The 16,586-nt window shown below is 39.6% G+C and overlaps 1 protein-coding gene across 4 annotated transcripts in view; it reads right to left on the bottom strand.

Annotated features, from left to right (window-relative positions):
- The window catches only part of STK39 (serine/threonine kinase 39), a 112,552-nt gene that overhangs the window by 95,199 nt on the left and 767 nt on the right, over positions 1–16,586 (bottom strand). The gene's annotated exons all lie outside the window — the stretch shown is intronic.

The following is a 16,586-nucleotide window of genomic DNA, read 5'->3' as shown; positions in this document are numbered from 1 at the left end:
ATGACATGATCAATGATACATTTATAAGATCTTGACACTAAACAGGAGAAATTAACTTCTGAAAATATGGTAGATGTTTGACTCAAGAATCCAAGGTTAACTATTCAGTTTTAATCTTAGATTGCATTTTAATCTATATGTATGAGTCTTAGTGTAAACAGACATATGCCAATGCATGAATACTTCAGTGAGGAAGTGCTAACTGACAGAGCAAAATAATAGAGAATGAAAATTCTTCCTTATAAGCAGCTGCATATGTTATCTTGGAATTTATTTCATAGTACAGAGCTACCCTAAAGAGGTACAGTGAGACCTAATTAATATTTGCAGCACATGGCGTCTGGGTGAAAAATGCTAATGCTATTCTAACTTATTAGTGCCCACATGTCTTCTGTATTATGACTTATGAATTACTGTCCATGTCATCATAAAGCACTACATAGAGACACAACTGGCTGATATACCATCTCACCAATTTGTACCTGAGACTTACTTTTAGTAGCAATTTCCTTTCAAATTAATGACAATCAAATATTACATCAGGGCCAGTATCATAACACAGGAGTTCTTGACTTTTCAATGTGAGATATTATTCCTACAAATGAACAATACAAACATGTAGGAAGTTGAAGGGATGCTAAGTGTCATCAAAAGGATATTTTCCATTGAAGCATATGAAGAAAGGGGGGAAAAAATATAATCAATTTTGCATTTTAAAGGGTGTCAAAAAGTCATTGTTGCTTCCTGCTAAGATACTTAGAAAAGAGTATGTGCAGCTACAAACTTAGTATCAATACATTATAAGTAAAGAACAACAACTGAAGTTACTTTCACCTGTGTGTTGCAAAACTAGTGCAATGTGTTTTTAAGAACTTGTAACTAAATAGAAGAAATTCACACTTCTGAAAACCTGGTGGCTATCTGACTCAAGAACCCAAGGCTTAAAAACCTTAAGAACCTTGAGTTCTATTCAGTTTTAATCTCAGTCTTTGCTTGATGCATGAGCCTTAATGTAAGCGAATGTGTGCCAAAGGCAGTGTGGCAAGAATCTGAAGTCAGACTTGCTCTTATTTTTCCCATCTCAGTACATTTCAAAATGAAAAAAAAAAAAAACAAAACCAAAAAACAAAACAACCAAAAAGCAAAACACAAGAAAGTGCCCTCCTAAGAAAGAAAGTGCCCTCCTAAGACAGTGCCATTAACCAGACAAAAGTTTAATGCGATGGTCTGAGGTTTATTTTACAGTCCAGCTGTCCTTACATTGAAAGGCAGACTTCCCTGCTCCTGTCAATGACCAGAAAGGAGCTGATTCTGGGAGCTGACTGTTTCAGGGACCTTAGTTTACAACAAGCTGTACTTATACTGCAGTTGAGTTTGTTTATCCAGACACTCTATATCACCATAAAAATCATACCTAACAAGATGATGATTCCTCTCATGGGGAAAGTCAGAACTTTAGTCACCTTCTTCATATTTAAAAGACTTGGAATAAGGGCACCCAATTCATAAAAAGCAACTTCTTCATTTCAACCTCATTACACTTCTTTTTAACTCAGTAATAGCCAATTCATATCAAGGCCAGTATGACTGACACTCAGAACCACAGTGCTGGTCACAGCACACAAGCTGCTATTTGTTGATGAGTATTTGACGTTTTACAGTCAAACAGCATCAGTTTTGCAAGTCAGTGATTAGGTGAGGGGTGACTTGGAGGCAGTGCCACCAACCATGTTGTCTGTAGCTGATGTGGGAAGTCTATGCAGAAGGAAAAAGGGAGGGATGTGAAACACCTCCTTGTGAAGGAACTATTTTTGATTCAAATTCACCTTGTTTAGTGTTCATTCTGACAAGTCTCAACCAGTGGAGAGGAATGCACTGCACACCTGGAAGGCTGACAGTAACAAGACAAGTACCACTTTTCCAGAGATCTCTACAGAGCTCTTTTCTCCTAAGCTGCAAGAAAAGCACAGGAAAATGAGGCATGCCTATACTACTTGTAGTATAAGAACTGCTTGCAAAGGTAACTAAGAGCATGGTAGACAAGATACATTATGAACTTGCTCGAAGCTTCCTGTCTGTAATAATTCTATAGCTAAGAGCAAGGCAGCATTAAATTAAAGGACGAAAGCACAAAAGTAATGATGCCTAATATAACCTTTACACTCGCTAACATGAGAAGAATGATGAAGACTGACAAATGATAGTCAGAATGTCACTAGATAACAAATATCTGGACTTGTAACTATGGACAAAACTGTCTGGAGGGTGTGAAGCTTTTGAGCGATTCATAAAATTTCCATTAGATTAGGAAAAAATCTGAAGTATGTGTAAACTGAAAGTGGAAGACAATATATTTCTGTCATCTGACAGCTGCAGAGATCTTATATATTCTTCTGAAATACTTTGTACTGACCACTGACAGATGAATTACATCCTGGGTGTGATTCAGATGGCAAGTTCTTAGCTTGCTTTGGGACACAAACAAATTTTTAGTTTTTGGCTTTATCTTTTGAAAACCTATTAGCTGTCTCAAAAGAACTGGCAATCAGTTAATTTCAGTGATATGCAAAATACTGAAGTAGTACATGTCTAAGGATGAATTTCAGGTATGAATTTACAAGGCTGGGACACTCCTTCAAGTCCTGCTTCCTATGACCTGCACTATGTGTCAGCAGAAAAGCTGCCCAGCCTTCTCACAAACCCACGCAGCCTTCTTACAAACCTGCTTGAAACCTCTGTCTGGGCTGGATTCTCAGCAGGTCTGACTCAACAGATATTGCTTCAGCTTTCTGCAGCTCTGATCCAAAGCCACTACTGTTTGTTCCTACAGTCCTATAATACAATGGGCATAAAGGTCAAAGGCATCTCCGCTGTTATTTAGGTACTGTACAGTAAATTTCTTGAAGCCTCAAAGTATTAGGAGAGGCACGTGTAAAATCTTGTCAAATTTAAATTGCAGTTTCTTCAATTTCTGAGGCATGTATCCACTTTGTCCATGGGAGACCAGTTCTTTTTGGGCTGCTTTCCATTGTGCAGGGTGAGTAACAAAGGCAGGAGGTTGCAGCAGCCCTTCTTAGAGAAGAACAGACTAGATAAGGGCAAAAGGAAGTAGTTTGAAATCAATTATGTTTTTGACATCTCACATTTAAACACACCAGAATACAAATAGCTTTGTAAGTAATAGTGTTTCACAATATATTGGGTATCTAAAAACAAATAAATTTAATACCGGTATAATTAATAATAATGGGACACTTAAACAGTGAGTAATCACCCAGTAATTGCTTGCATACTTGTGTGATTCTGTGATGATAGCCTGCACTTTATCAGATTAGGCTTGTCAAGCTAGACCTTGGGCTTTATGCTAGGCTTCATTTTAACCAGCTAATGACTGCAAATTTTTAGCAGCTTGGTTATACTAGGACCTGAAAAGGTGTTAGAAAACAACGTGCGTTAAAATAATGCTTTTTCTAGTGAAACCTTGGTGGAGTAAGCGCAGCCACAGGGCATACAAGTATACCAGCTGTCAAGTGGGCTGAAAGATTTTTCATGATAGAGTCCCCCCTTTCTCCCAGTTCTCTGCCTGGCAGGATGGATGGGATCTGGCTGCCAGTGCATGCCACTGCCTGACACCTCACATGCCAGACTGCTGACAGCTTCCAGCTCCAGCCTCCACACAGCATGTGCAAGGAGGCCACATTTACAGAGAGAAGAGTTTGTGTCATAGAGCCAAATCCTTCAGGCTTTTAGGGAATTACCCAATATCACAGACTCATTTCCAGCCTGCCACTTCCTCCAAGAATCTGGTCACCACTCTTCCCAGGGACAACAGCTTTGCTTTTTTTATTGTTGCTGCTAACTGTAATCTTAAATTTGTATAATGAACTCCTAGAAATATAGCCCTTGGGTTGACTGTAACATGTGGTAGACATTGCACATACCTTAGTATAAATTGACTGCTATTTTACAACCAGTAAAAATGCCCCAGGAGAAGACTGTGTGTGCGCTGTGTGAACATATCTCAATCAGTTGTAGTAAACTAACTATTCCCCTCAGGAGTCTGTCTCAAGCTTATGTGTGTAATGATACTTAAAAGAGTCCACCCAGGTTAATGCCCGCAAGCTGCTCTGCTGGTGCTTTTCAAAACCATGAGAAAGGGTGATAGCATACAGACTGCAGCCCTTGTCCATCCCTATAGTATGCTTTCCTCCTGACACGTTCATACAGGTGGCATTGCAGCCTCCATTTTTCCCTAGGAGGGGGTAACAGTAATTGTTTACTCCTAATTGCCATATTCCTCTTTCATCATAAACTGCAAAAGTAAGCAAGCCCCTACACCTTTTGGTACACTCCTGCAGCAGGTGCTGATCCCACTTGGTGTGTGACACGCAGGAGGTCCACCTGTGTTCCAGGTCCCCTCTGCACTCCCAGTGCCCAGCTCCCCACTGATAACAACCCATAGGCTATTAGTGTTTTGCTCCATTCAAGGCTCTCACAAAAACATCAGACAAATCAATAAAGAGGTGGTTTCTGCCCGTTCTGGCTGCTCCGTAGGTGGCAGGCAGCTCTCTTCAGGTTAGGGCATCAAAAGAAACATAATTCAAAAGCAGCATTAAAAAGATCTCTTTCTGAGTAAAACTTCAGGCATAAGGGAACAGTCATACAACTACATTTTCCTCCAACTGCCAATCCTTTCTAGCTTCTAGCCTGTCTTTTTGTTGCTCCCTGGAAAGTGGGATTTTGCGTGTTTACTGGTGAAATTTGGAGTGATTTTAAATTGAAGGCTTAAATGTAGGATACGATTTTCAGAACTAAGTTATTCATGTTACTAATTTTCTAAGCAGGTACTACTTTTTAAGGATGCTTGTAATTTATTAGCCCATTTCATATCTTATGGTTTATGAATGCCAATTAACCCTTGTAGCATGCAGTCAAGATAGATGAGGATTAAGTCCTTACAATGAGCCCTGGGAATAGCAGACTCACCACATCCTGAAAATTGTATCCGCATCTATTTTGTCTTTAATTAACATAAGTTCATGATTGGAGTTCCTTTCCTCTTTTTATTTACCCCTTATCTACAGCCTTGGATCTCTGGGGCTCTAACAATTAAGACAGCTTATGCTTTCTTGATTCTTCTGAATCATGCAGGGACTTTCCAACCACACTTGATAAGCAGGGTGCTGTGAGGTAGGACAAGATCACCCTACAGACACACAATGAATTTCCAGGTAAGCAGAAAACCCAACCTGCCAGCCAGGTCCAGCTTATACTTCTTGTACATTTGTTTCCATCGCACAATTCTGAATATGCATTTTATCTCCTCTGTTCCCCCCACCTCCACCCCACATACACAGCATCATTCCTTCCACCACTTTATTTTCTTTCCTGTCTGCTGCCCTGCAAGACTGTACAGAATACCTGTTCATATGCCGGGCAGAGGCTAGGAAGGAAGGTCAGGGCTCTGGCCTTGTCTGCAGCAACAGAGGTAGATCAGAATAGAACAGCAAAAATGTTTTCAGGGGAAAGAGAATTGCTTCAGTTATGTTCTCTATGTTTCCAAAGGAAAAAAGTGAAAGTAGTTTACTGATCTGACTCCACTTGCTGCCAACAGTCCTATTTTCATGCATCTTTTCTTTCTGGTTTGCATTTCAGAGATAACACAACTGTCTCTGAAGCCAGAAAAACGAGGAGAGCTGTAGATACACACGGGTAACTGACCATGAGGAAATTTGAAATTGCTCAAATCCTGATGCAGCTACCAGCATCACCACACAACTTGAGAGCATCAGAAAAAAGGAATGCTAATAGAGACTATGAGACACTGCAGAGCTAGTGTTAGATTCCTGTGGAGAACACTGTAAATAATGCAGAAGGCCATTACGATATTCTCTTTGTGTGCAATTTATTAGTTTTGAAATAAAGAGGAATGTAAATTTCAATCTGTACTTAAGACAGAAACAAAAAAATGCAGTAGACTATTCCTGTGTAAAAACTAACTTTAAAGGAGGCAGTAGGGTTTCACTAAGACAACAGGAAAATTTCAGGATTAGAATGCTTATAAAGCTGCTTGGAGTTGCAGGAAGACTAAGCTGTGTTTCAGCTTAGAAATCTTTTCCTACCAGCTGAGATATTTAGAACATTACACCCCTTTGTGTACCTCTTTGAACACTGCTCCCTTGTTCAACAGAAAGATTCTTAAACTCTGTTAATGCTCCCTTAAGAAGTCCTGACATCAAGAAGAATTAGAAACCTTCAGCTAAAGGAAATGATAGACATGGCAAGAATTGATGCACTAGGAAAATAAGGCAATGAGTCATAGTAACAAAAGGATCTCTAGGAGTCCCCCACTAAAATACTATAGTAGGTCTATGAAGCGACATATTGGGTAACATTGATAGGTTTAAAAGAGTGCAATTGATTAACATCTGCTTAAGAACAAAATGACATTAAGAGTAGAAGGTCATAGGATTTAAGGACTTAGAATATTCAATAAAAAAAATAGTAAACTCAGAAGTCAAACTTCTAGGTGGCCTCTTTCGCCACATCATCAGTTATTTGGCCAGAAATAACAGTGGGATGAGATTGGTAGATAGTTTGAGTTATGTACAGAGACATGTTTGTTCTCCTTGTAAAACCACTTAGAAATCTTTCCAATGCAAAAACTTATTAAAGTTCCTTAGTAGCTAGCCATAGAAGGCCAAGACTGGTAATTTTTCTCTCAACACCAATCCCAATGTGTTATCAGGGATGGATGAGTGTGGCCTCCCCAACGATGTTAAAAGAAGCTGAGACATACAAGCTACTACCATCTTAATACTCTCTCTCCAACCCAACATTATGGCATGGCTATGTTGGTCAACACTGTGTTGGCAAATCTCACAAGTGATGGGCTAAGTTATTTTTCTGATGCTCTTAGCTCCTAGAATGGGAAATAGCCCTTTCTAAGGAATGTGATGTAATGTTGCATACAAGATGCTGATATCTGCTCCTGCCAGACAGATGACAAATCATTAAATCAGCCACTGTCAGGAGCAGTTCCCTTTTTAGCAGCTTCACATGGATCCTTGAGCCAGTCAGTGGTGCCAGAGCTTGAAATTGCTGCTGCTGTCTTGTGCACCAATGAAATCAAGAGGGGGGAAAAATACTGCTAATGATAGGCTTCTTGTTGCTTCTTTCAGTTGCTCCCCTCCAGTATCTGAGCCTTCTGCACAAAAAAAACAGCACTGATATAAAGAATGAAAATTTGGTTTGTTTCAGAACACAAATCCAACTATTTCCTCAGCAATAAACATTAGTTATATAGCTAGTACCTTTTTATCTCTGAAGTTGAAAATCTTTGAGCATTACTCAAAAACCAGTGGCAAAATCCTTGCTCATGCTTGCACTCACTTCATTCCATGCTATGTTTTACTAGATGACTACACGTTCTGAGAATGTTGTGGTAAACATGCCAACAATCTTCAGTATTTGTGAGTGAGTGAATTTGAAAACATGTTTTAGTAGCCTGTTAATTCCTGTTCAAAATAGCCTCTGCTTGTATAGTTGATGCTGTTTTTCCTCTCACTTCCTAGGCTGATTCTGTAGTCAAATCAGCATGAAACCAAAGATAATATGAGTGCACCAATAAATAAACTTGTTAACTATCTCAAATAATACTGCAGTAAAAATACACAAATTCTCACAACTTAAATTTAGTGAATGTGGAGTAAGAAGAGTATGACCACATACACAGGAAAGGGCAGAAGATAAGCAGTCACGTGAGAAAGAAAAATAGCTTGGAAAGAAGTGAGAAATCTGGAAAATGCAAGCATTGGAAAAAAACCATTGATGCAGAAAGTTAAAAAAAAAAACAAAAAAACAACCAAAAAAACCAATTTGATTCAGATACCTAATTAACATTCTCATTTTACAAAAGAACACCTGCAAAGCATTGACTGCTGGGTCTCCAGGTCTTTTCAGTTTTCAACTGACAGAAAAGAAAATAGAAAGAAGAAAATTGCCACTGCCAACTTCAGTTAAAAGGAGTTGACAAATTGACACTAACTGCTTCCTCACATGGTGACTACCAATGCTGCTATTAATGCAGCCCATCATGACTTCAAGTGATATCTAAAAAAAACCTGCATAACAGGGCACAATATGTAACGCAAAATAACATGCCAGGGGAGCACTGATGTAGCCACACAGCTTAATCTAGAAATTAAGCATTTTGATAATAAGCATTTTGATTAAAAAAAAAAAAAAGGGCAGAAACCCCCCATCCAAATAACCGTGCTCTAGAGGACTTGAAAATAATACATAAAGGACTTTCCATGATTTAAAGAGGTGGTATTAATTTAAAGACAGGCAAATTATGAGGGGTACATTTTGCAATTCAGTATTGCTGTGTGATTTTGTCTCACTTCAGTGACTTCATGTAAAGAGTTTTTGCCTGTTTGAAAACATGTTCCTATAGTGGACTGCCTGCTTCTATTGTTTCCTGAAACAGCTTGTCACAATCCCACTTCAGTGCAGGAAAATTTCCCTTCATGACCCAGGCAACAGCTGACCCATCCCAGCTCAGCCTTCCACTCCTAACAGCTGCACTTCTTCCACTCTGGACCGTGATGCTGCAATTCCACATGTGGCAGAAAATGCTCTGAAGAAAAAGGTCAAACAACCTCAAATAATTATAATGAGATGAGAGAGAACTGGCCTCGTCTGTGTCATTCAGATTCAATCAGTCATGTCAGAACATCTCTCCATCTTCTATCTGCCCCTAGGAGCAGACATAAAATATGTTGCACTTGGTGATCAAATCCACTGGAAGGTGCAACAGGATAATCTTTTTCTTACTTTAAACTGGCTCTCTTTAACTCCCTTTCTTCCCTCTACTGCAAACATGTTGGGCCCCAGCCAGCTTGATTTCCATCCTCTGCTGCTACACTAGATGCATAGTTAGAAATAGAGTCCATTGTGGTTTGCATTATTTCACTTATTTGTTTCCATCAGCATCATCTTCCTGCTTTAATTACTTGGGGCTTAGTAAATTAAAACCTCTTTCACTGATAAACAATAGCAATCTATGACACAGATAAACTTGCTAGTTAAAAATACTGTGTTTAACATAAGTTATACCATTTTCTTTCCACAAAAGAGCCTACCTAATAAAAAGTCACTGTTTTGAGAGAAGATAAACTTTGGAGAAAAAATTTTATCAAAAAAGGCCTACCAATATTAATTGATACTATTTAGCTACTCTCAGCTGCTAGGCATGAATTCTCCTATTTAATTTAGATGTCTCGATACAGAGCTTTTTTAGCAGGGAAGCTCCTGAGCATTTACAGCTGTATTTATTTTGTCTTTCATGAACTTGCTAAGCTGACAAAAAGTGGTTTCTAGCATAAAATTTCTGTTTGTGAAATTTCCCAAATTACAGCCAGGCCCCTTTCATTGTGCAGAAGGAGGCTTCCTCCCCACCACAACAGAAGCCAGCACATCAGGAGGCAACACTAATGAAAGAATACCTTACAGCACATAATTTACTTGATTTGCATACAACGATTAAGAACACCGACCTCAAGAGTACCAGCTAATAACTAGGAAATGAATAAACTACAATATCTCTCTTGTGTCTAGTGCATTAAAGTCCCCAACACAAATTTTGTTTTTATTAAATAGATTCATTGTCGTACTTGATTTGTTCAGATCAGTTCTTAGAAAGCTCTGTGACTGAGCTAAAAAAATAAAGTCTTACTCATTGTATTATTATTAATTTGTATGAAACCTAAATGTACCACAAATAAAGCAAAATAGCAACAATATGATGACAAATAAAAAATAAACTCAAGTTGACTTTTCTGTTAATCTAATAGTATTCCATTGAAATTAGAGACAAAATTGCCATTAACACCAGAACAAAATTATACACAATGATTTAAAACCACAAAATCCGTAATCTTTCATACAAAAGAAAAAGCTTTTAGAGATGGAGATACATAACACAGCAGAAAGAAAGCATAGCAAAGACAACAGAACAGCAAGATCCTAGACTACAGCAAGAAAAAAGCATGGGTTTGAATCCCATCCTTGTTAGTATAGTGGTAAGCATCCCCGCCTATCACAAACACAGGTAGATTTTTGGTTAACCCGTGACATTCAAATACAAAAACCATTGCCATAAGAATAACAGAAAGAAACTACTCACCTTCACAAGGCCCCAAATAGACAAAGATCTCCAGCAAGAAGCATGCCCACCTCCACTGCCAACCATTAAATGAGGTCTGGAAAGGGCTGGATTCTGACTCCACCCCTTCCAGCCACTCAGGTACATTGCATGCAACTGAGCTCCCCTGGGTTGTCCCTGACTTCCCACCAGGTGCTCAATCACTGGTTCAGGCTATGACTTAGCATTTTTGCTAAAAGGTCTAAAATCATTACTGTTGGCTACTGTTCTTTGAATCTTTTTCTTAAATTAACATTTGAATTGTTTAAAAAGCTAGCATTACTGTATGGGAAATTGGTAATCACACCCTGAACCTCTGATTAATCAGCTGAGGCAAGTGTTGGGTCAGCTGTGGGAGCACAGGTGAGAGTAATTTAGCTGTGCTCACTGAAGGGATGGAGCTTGACTACACCTCCTCTAGGCCTCATTTAAGGGCTGACCACCACTAAGGCAGCCTCTCTTGAAGACTGTTCCTTGGTGGAGATTGTTTCAGCCTTTCCTAGTGAAGGCATCTGCATTGGTGAGATTTTTCTTATAAATAACTTTTTGAATATCTGTTACTTTCTTTGTTACCGTCTTTGTATCATTCCACCTTACAACTACAAATATGCTTTCCTGGGGCACGCTTTTCCAAGTTTGCCTTATCTTTCTGGCGAATATCCACAAAACAACTCTATGGTATTCTTCCTTAAGCTTTTAGAAATATGTGTTTAACATAGAAACGTTACATAGTATCTGTACAAATATGGCAACTTATTTGCTGTGAATTTTTACAGTGTGGTAACAAACTAGCAAATCAGATCTTCTGGCTAAAGGCCTTCTGTACACATTTGTTTCCTTAGTGCTCTGTTTAAACATTAAGGGGTGCTATGGGATCCATTGAATAGATTGTTTTATGGGTGTCCAATACTAGTTATAGAGGCTATGCTAAATTCCCTGGGGGTTCCTTCTGTGTGGTAACTGTTGAGTAACAGCCTGAAGCTCTGATGGAGCACATGGTAAAGGACCAGGCTAGTGAGCACAGGTGAAGGTAATTCAGCCAGGAGTGGAGCCTGGCTGCACCTCTCTTAGACCTCATTTAAGGGCTGGCTACCACTGTGGAAGGCTCTTTGATTAGGAATTCCTTCCTTGTGGAGGTTTTTCCTGCAAGCCTAGATCAGGTGACAGGTGAGCACTTTTCCTTTGTACTACTTTTCCATTTGCATTAGACCCTTTGTTTGCTGCATTTTCTGTATTGGTGTTTTGTTGCTAGTAAGGCTTGGGTAAAAATCATTTATGTTCCTCTATGTGTCTGTTTTCAAATAAGGATGCTTACTGGTCTTGTACTCAGTATTCAAGGCCACGCCAACATTAAATTTGGGTGAACAAGTTCTTTCACTTCTGCTGGATGCTTAGCTTGACACATAAATATCCACATTTCTTAATTAAAGAACTGTTAAATAAGCCTCTAGTTATCCCAAAAGACCCTGTGGATGAGAATGAATAATAATTAAAAAAAAAAGATAAATAGCTAGGGAGATTTTGCTGGTGTGTCTGTTACTGTTCCTTGACTGCTTTCAGGGGGAAGCCAAGCACAGTGTGTGGCAGCTTTAGGGCTTCAGTGAGAGTAAATACTCTAGAGAACACAGATTGGCTGCAGCTACCGGTCTAAGTGGAGACATGAGCCCACTAGGGAGGGTAAAATGATGGCACTTAATGATTAAATGAAACTTATATCAAGGTATATAACTGTTTTATGTAATTAGAACATAATACCTATATACAAAATCTGAGAAAATATGTTGGTGCTTTTTGTTTTCATAGAAGAAATAGAACCTGTCCCTTTTTCACAGTCAAGGTGAAGAAAACCTCAGTTTTCTGTTGGTTAATTACCCAGCATGAACTAGCCAAAGAGAGAATACACAGTGGATCAGAAATGAAGCTTGAGAAGCCTGTTCTGCTTTGCGCAACTCTGGGCAGAAAGAATTGGGTACTACAGGTCCCATTCAGAAAAATCTTACAGCCATACCTAGCTAATTTGCAGCCTGATGTTTATGGTAGCTGTTTATTGAGCTGTGTAATAGAGACAGGAGACAAAATGCTGTCAGCCTCCTTTCACAGGCTTATGATCCTATTTACAGGATGCAGTAAGTTATGTTCAGGGTAGAGAACAGAGAGCATTAGAGTGCTCCCAACAGGGAGCATGGCTTGTGGGTCACCAGTGTAGCTGCCTAGTATCTTTGCCACTTAGCTGACATACCTGCATGACTTGCCATCTAGAGAGTGTTGACCCTTCCAGTGAAACTAGGGTATTCTTTCATTACTGCCTGGAGCTTTAAAAGTATACTTGTATCACACAGCCACGATGTGCCCAATTTTAACCAATCCTTTGATTTATATTTTGCTTCCAATTCACTTGAGAGAAATAACCTCACTCTTGTGATGTTGCTACAAAGAAAAATTGATACTCTGGCTTAAAATTGTCAGAATAATATATTTTTCTGATTTGAGAAGATGTAAATGCTAATCTGATAAATTGGCATTGATAGTTTCAGTCAAACCAAACATATATACAGGTTTCCCTGTACACTTGTGACACAAGTATAGCAAATTTATAAGGAAGCCATTTAAAACTATGTAATAAGAAAATATAAATCTATTGCCAGCAAGTTGCCTGTCATCTAGCTTTGAGGTAACTAATAATGTACGTCTATGTGGGGTCTTTAAAACCAAATACTAATCAAAAATGGCCTCATCCATGTGTGAACACAAGCATGTTAACAGATGATTAATGTGCAGCTATATTTAAAAGAGCTTTGTGAGGGAGAAACAAATGAGATGACTGGGCAAGTGTTCCTCTGGGCAGAATATAATCACTTTGGAAGCTGGCTGAAGATAACCAGTAAGCAAATTTCACTCTGAGGGTGAGCTCTCAGGACTGTGGATAGATAACACAGTGAGTAACTCGGGCTGCCATGACTGATGCAAAACTTGCAGCCATGAGGAGGGAAGTACTGATCTCAAACTCACACTGTCAGTGTAAAACCAGTGTAAACAGTCTGATGAGTTAGTGTTGAAGTAGATGCCTTTATGCCAGATTAGCTCTCTGGTCAGGTATTGTCTACTCCCTTGCAGCTGATGTAAAGCTGGCACAGACTCCAGGCTACATGCTCATTGTAGAGTCTGGCACAGCTTTGTGGTTGGTTAGTGCCCAGATTTTATGGAACATGTAAATAAGGCTGGACTACTTGAAGCCTGCAGTCCCCCTGAGTATCACTAGATGCTGAGACAAGATCCATACGGCTCCATGCACCAATAACCTGAACTGCCAGAAGGTTTGAGAAGTTCCTTTACTAAGTAGATCATTATGAGTTTCTAGCCCAAACCTGGCCATGCAAATAGGCATGAAATGGATGCATCTGAAGTGCCAATTCAAGTGTAATGCTGCAACTAGCTCAAATGAGATAAAATCAGCCCTTTTTCCAGTCTGACTACACTAAAAGTCTGGCAAATTAAATTCTTTGGGGCACACTAGTCAAAATGAATGTAAAAGATTGACTGACTTTATCATAGTGTGAATAGAATCTAATTCAGCTTACGTGGTTAAGCAATACTGGAATTGTGAACTATGACTGTATCATAATTAGAATGTACACTTTGGCACGCTTCCTTTAAAGCTAGTGCAGGAAGCCAAACCAAAGTGAACAATGGAGAAATATGAAGCATGGATATATAGTGACTCAATCCTTGCTTCCTCTTTTGCTTCTGACCAGTCCTCACAGAGCAGTTCTGCTTTGGGTCAACCTGAATTGGAGCCCAGCACAATGCACAAACCCTCCTGAGGCACATAAACCATTCTTTCAACTAAAGTCATTTGTCCACGCATCTTTTCACAGCAGCCAAACTAATTACAATTGCATGTCTTCCCAAGTATCAAAACCCTCCTGTCTGCCAAGATAAAAACATTTGAAAGACTGAAGTGATGCAACTTGGGGACACCTACTGCACTGATGTATTTTAAGCTCTATTACACAGAGCTCTGACAGTAAGCTCAGTGTACATCACTTGCTAATTGGGTGAAGTCAGACTAGTTTCTTCTGCTCAACAACAGGCGCATGCGGAAGTCAGGACTGATTTGAAGGCCTAGGATAGATCTCATAATGAAGACTGCCACTCTGTTCATGTGGTTTTACTTTTTGGGTGAAATGATTTAGGAAAACTAACAAAAATAACAGCACAAAAAAAGTGGAAGCCTCACACCTGTTGTGATTAGCAGGCAGTCAGAAGAACAGCCTGGAGACATAGCTTAGCCTGCTGAATCCTGCAGCCCTTCCTGGTGGCATGAAGAGGCCAAATGACATCCAGCCAACACTCGACCCTTTTGCTAAGTAGTCTGCTGCTGAAAGGCCCAACAATATGGCCTTGTGGAAATGGGATTGGCTCCACTGCCTTTACACAGGCCAGCCTCAGACATCTCTGTTCAGTAACAGCCCTGTTCAGATTTGTCTAACAAAACCAGTCTTAGAGTAACATGGTATTCCTTTCATTAAAGGGACTGGCCCAGGCTCTAAGGGTGATTGCATGTGTAGAAGCCTGGTATCACTCTAGAATTACAGCACACTTAATGGGGGGGGGGGGGGGGGGAAAGGCTAGTTTCTTTCAGTTCCTTAGTAGTCCTTTGAGATAGATGCATTTTGCTGCAGCTTTTCCTGGTTGGTCAAGGAACTCCTCCAGATGGCCTGCAGCATGGTGCAGTTGCAGGGATGCTAACAAACAGGCTCAAAGCAGTTTAGAGGTGTAATGCAAACTCCTGTTGACTGCAGATGAACAAAAAAAATAATTTTTTTTTAAAAGGCAGGTTTTTTTTAAAAAAAAAGAAGTTATTAACCACTGTAAATTAGTGAAACTGCTTTTTGAGCTCCTCTGTAGTATCACCCCTCCACAGCACAAGATTCGGGCATTCTCATTCCATAGTCTTCCTTGGGCTACTTCCACGTGATTGTTGTAGCAGTTTGAATTCAGTTTAAAGATTTTAATGGTTATCCACCCAAATATTTCAGAAATGTCTTTTCAGATATGCTTAGAGTGCTGTTGACCAATAATAATTCTACTCTTACAGAAAAGTCAAAGTAGTATTAATTGTTCAGCAGGAATTAACTTCTTAGTATTGCTGTGGCTAGGTTCATTTTGCCCAGACCAGTTCCTTACTGGTATCTGCACATAAGCAATACCAAGCTCCAGTGCTGACGAGCCTCTGCAATGTCTGGGAAGGAACTATTTTATTGTATTGGAAACAGACATCAATACTGAATATATTTGTTCACATTGAAATATCAAAAAATACTGTAGAAACAGATCACATTTAGGTGCAGAATAATGATACCAGTTTACCATTTAAAATTAACTTTGTCTCAAACACAATTACCATTAATTAAGCCAGTGGTTTTCTGCATATTGTGAGCTATTGAAATTGTATCTGAAGAGCTTTTCATCAGTAGATTTCAAAGTTTATACTTCTGAGGTAATGCTGAGGATCAAGCAAGTCAATGCAGAGAATTGAGAGATCTGGAAGATCTGGGTATTGTAATTGAAGAGATGCATAAGTGTATTTGCAGTAGCCAGCTTAGATGTTGGTGAGAGAGCTGGAAAATGAGCTCCCAGGAGAAGCTCTATGTCAGTCAGACTTGGAGTGAGATCTGGCTGTGAGGCCAAGGGAGAGAGGTTGGGAAAAGGAGTGTAGACAGCAGCCAGTTACAGCTTGAGTACACATTAAAAGTTTTGCAGATTTGAGGAAATAAAAAATGTTATCTTATGCCTAGAAAAACCATGATTTGTAGGTAAAGAAGGCTGCATTAGAGGCATGCAACTCCCAAAGTCTGTTTCTCTCTAAGTGGAAGTCAGCGAAGCCCCAGCTTATAGCAGGTTGTGCTCATGCTGGGAACTCCCAGCAGGATCCTGAGACAATTACGCATGGGGCTGGAGCCAGAAGAGCTTGGAACATTGTGAAGGGCTCTGGTGGGCACTGGTGGTGAGCACCACAGCTAAGGAAGAAAAGGACCAGATAGATCTGACCAATGCTGCTGGTCCACACTTTTTTCAGATGGTTTGAACAACTGGGTGTCCATGGAGCAGCCTCCAGCTACCAGCTCTTTTCTCTTTGCCCTGGAAGGGACCACTGAATCAGAAACTTCGCAAACACATCTGCTTCTGGCTCAGCAATAAGCCAAAAGCATCCAATTGTGCATTCACCTGCATGATTCCTTGGCCATCTTGCCAAAGCATTCCCTTAAATATCCCCACGATGTCCTGGATGGCAATTCTCACCATATACAAAAACGACAAACTTTGTTAAAACTATAGTATTTTTCACTGTTTCATTGTGTTGTGTGTTTACCTTAGG

Source organism: Coturnix japonica, chromosome 7 (assembly GCF_001577835.2).
Source record: "Coturnix japonica isolate 7356 chromosome 7, Coturnix japonica 2.1, whole genome shotgun sequence".
In the NCBI taxonomy this organism is placed as follows: Eukaryota; Metazoa; Chordata; class Aves; order Galliformes; family Phasianidae; genus Coturnix; species Coturnix japonica.
Note: the sequence above shows the minus strand (reverse complement) of the source record. Positions and strands in the feature narration are given on the sequence as shown.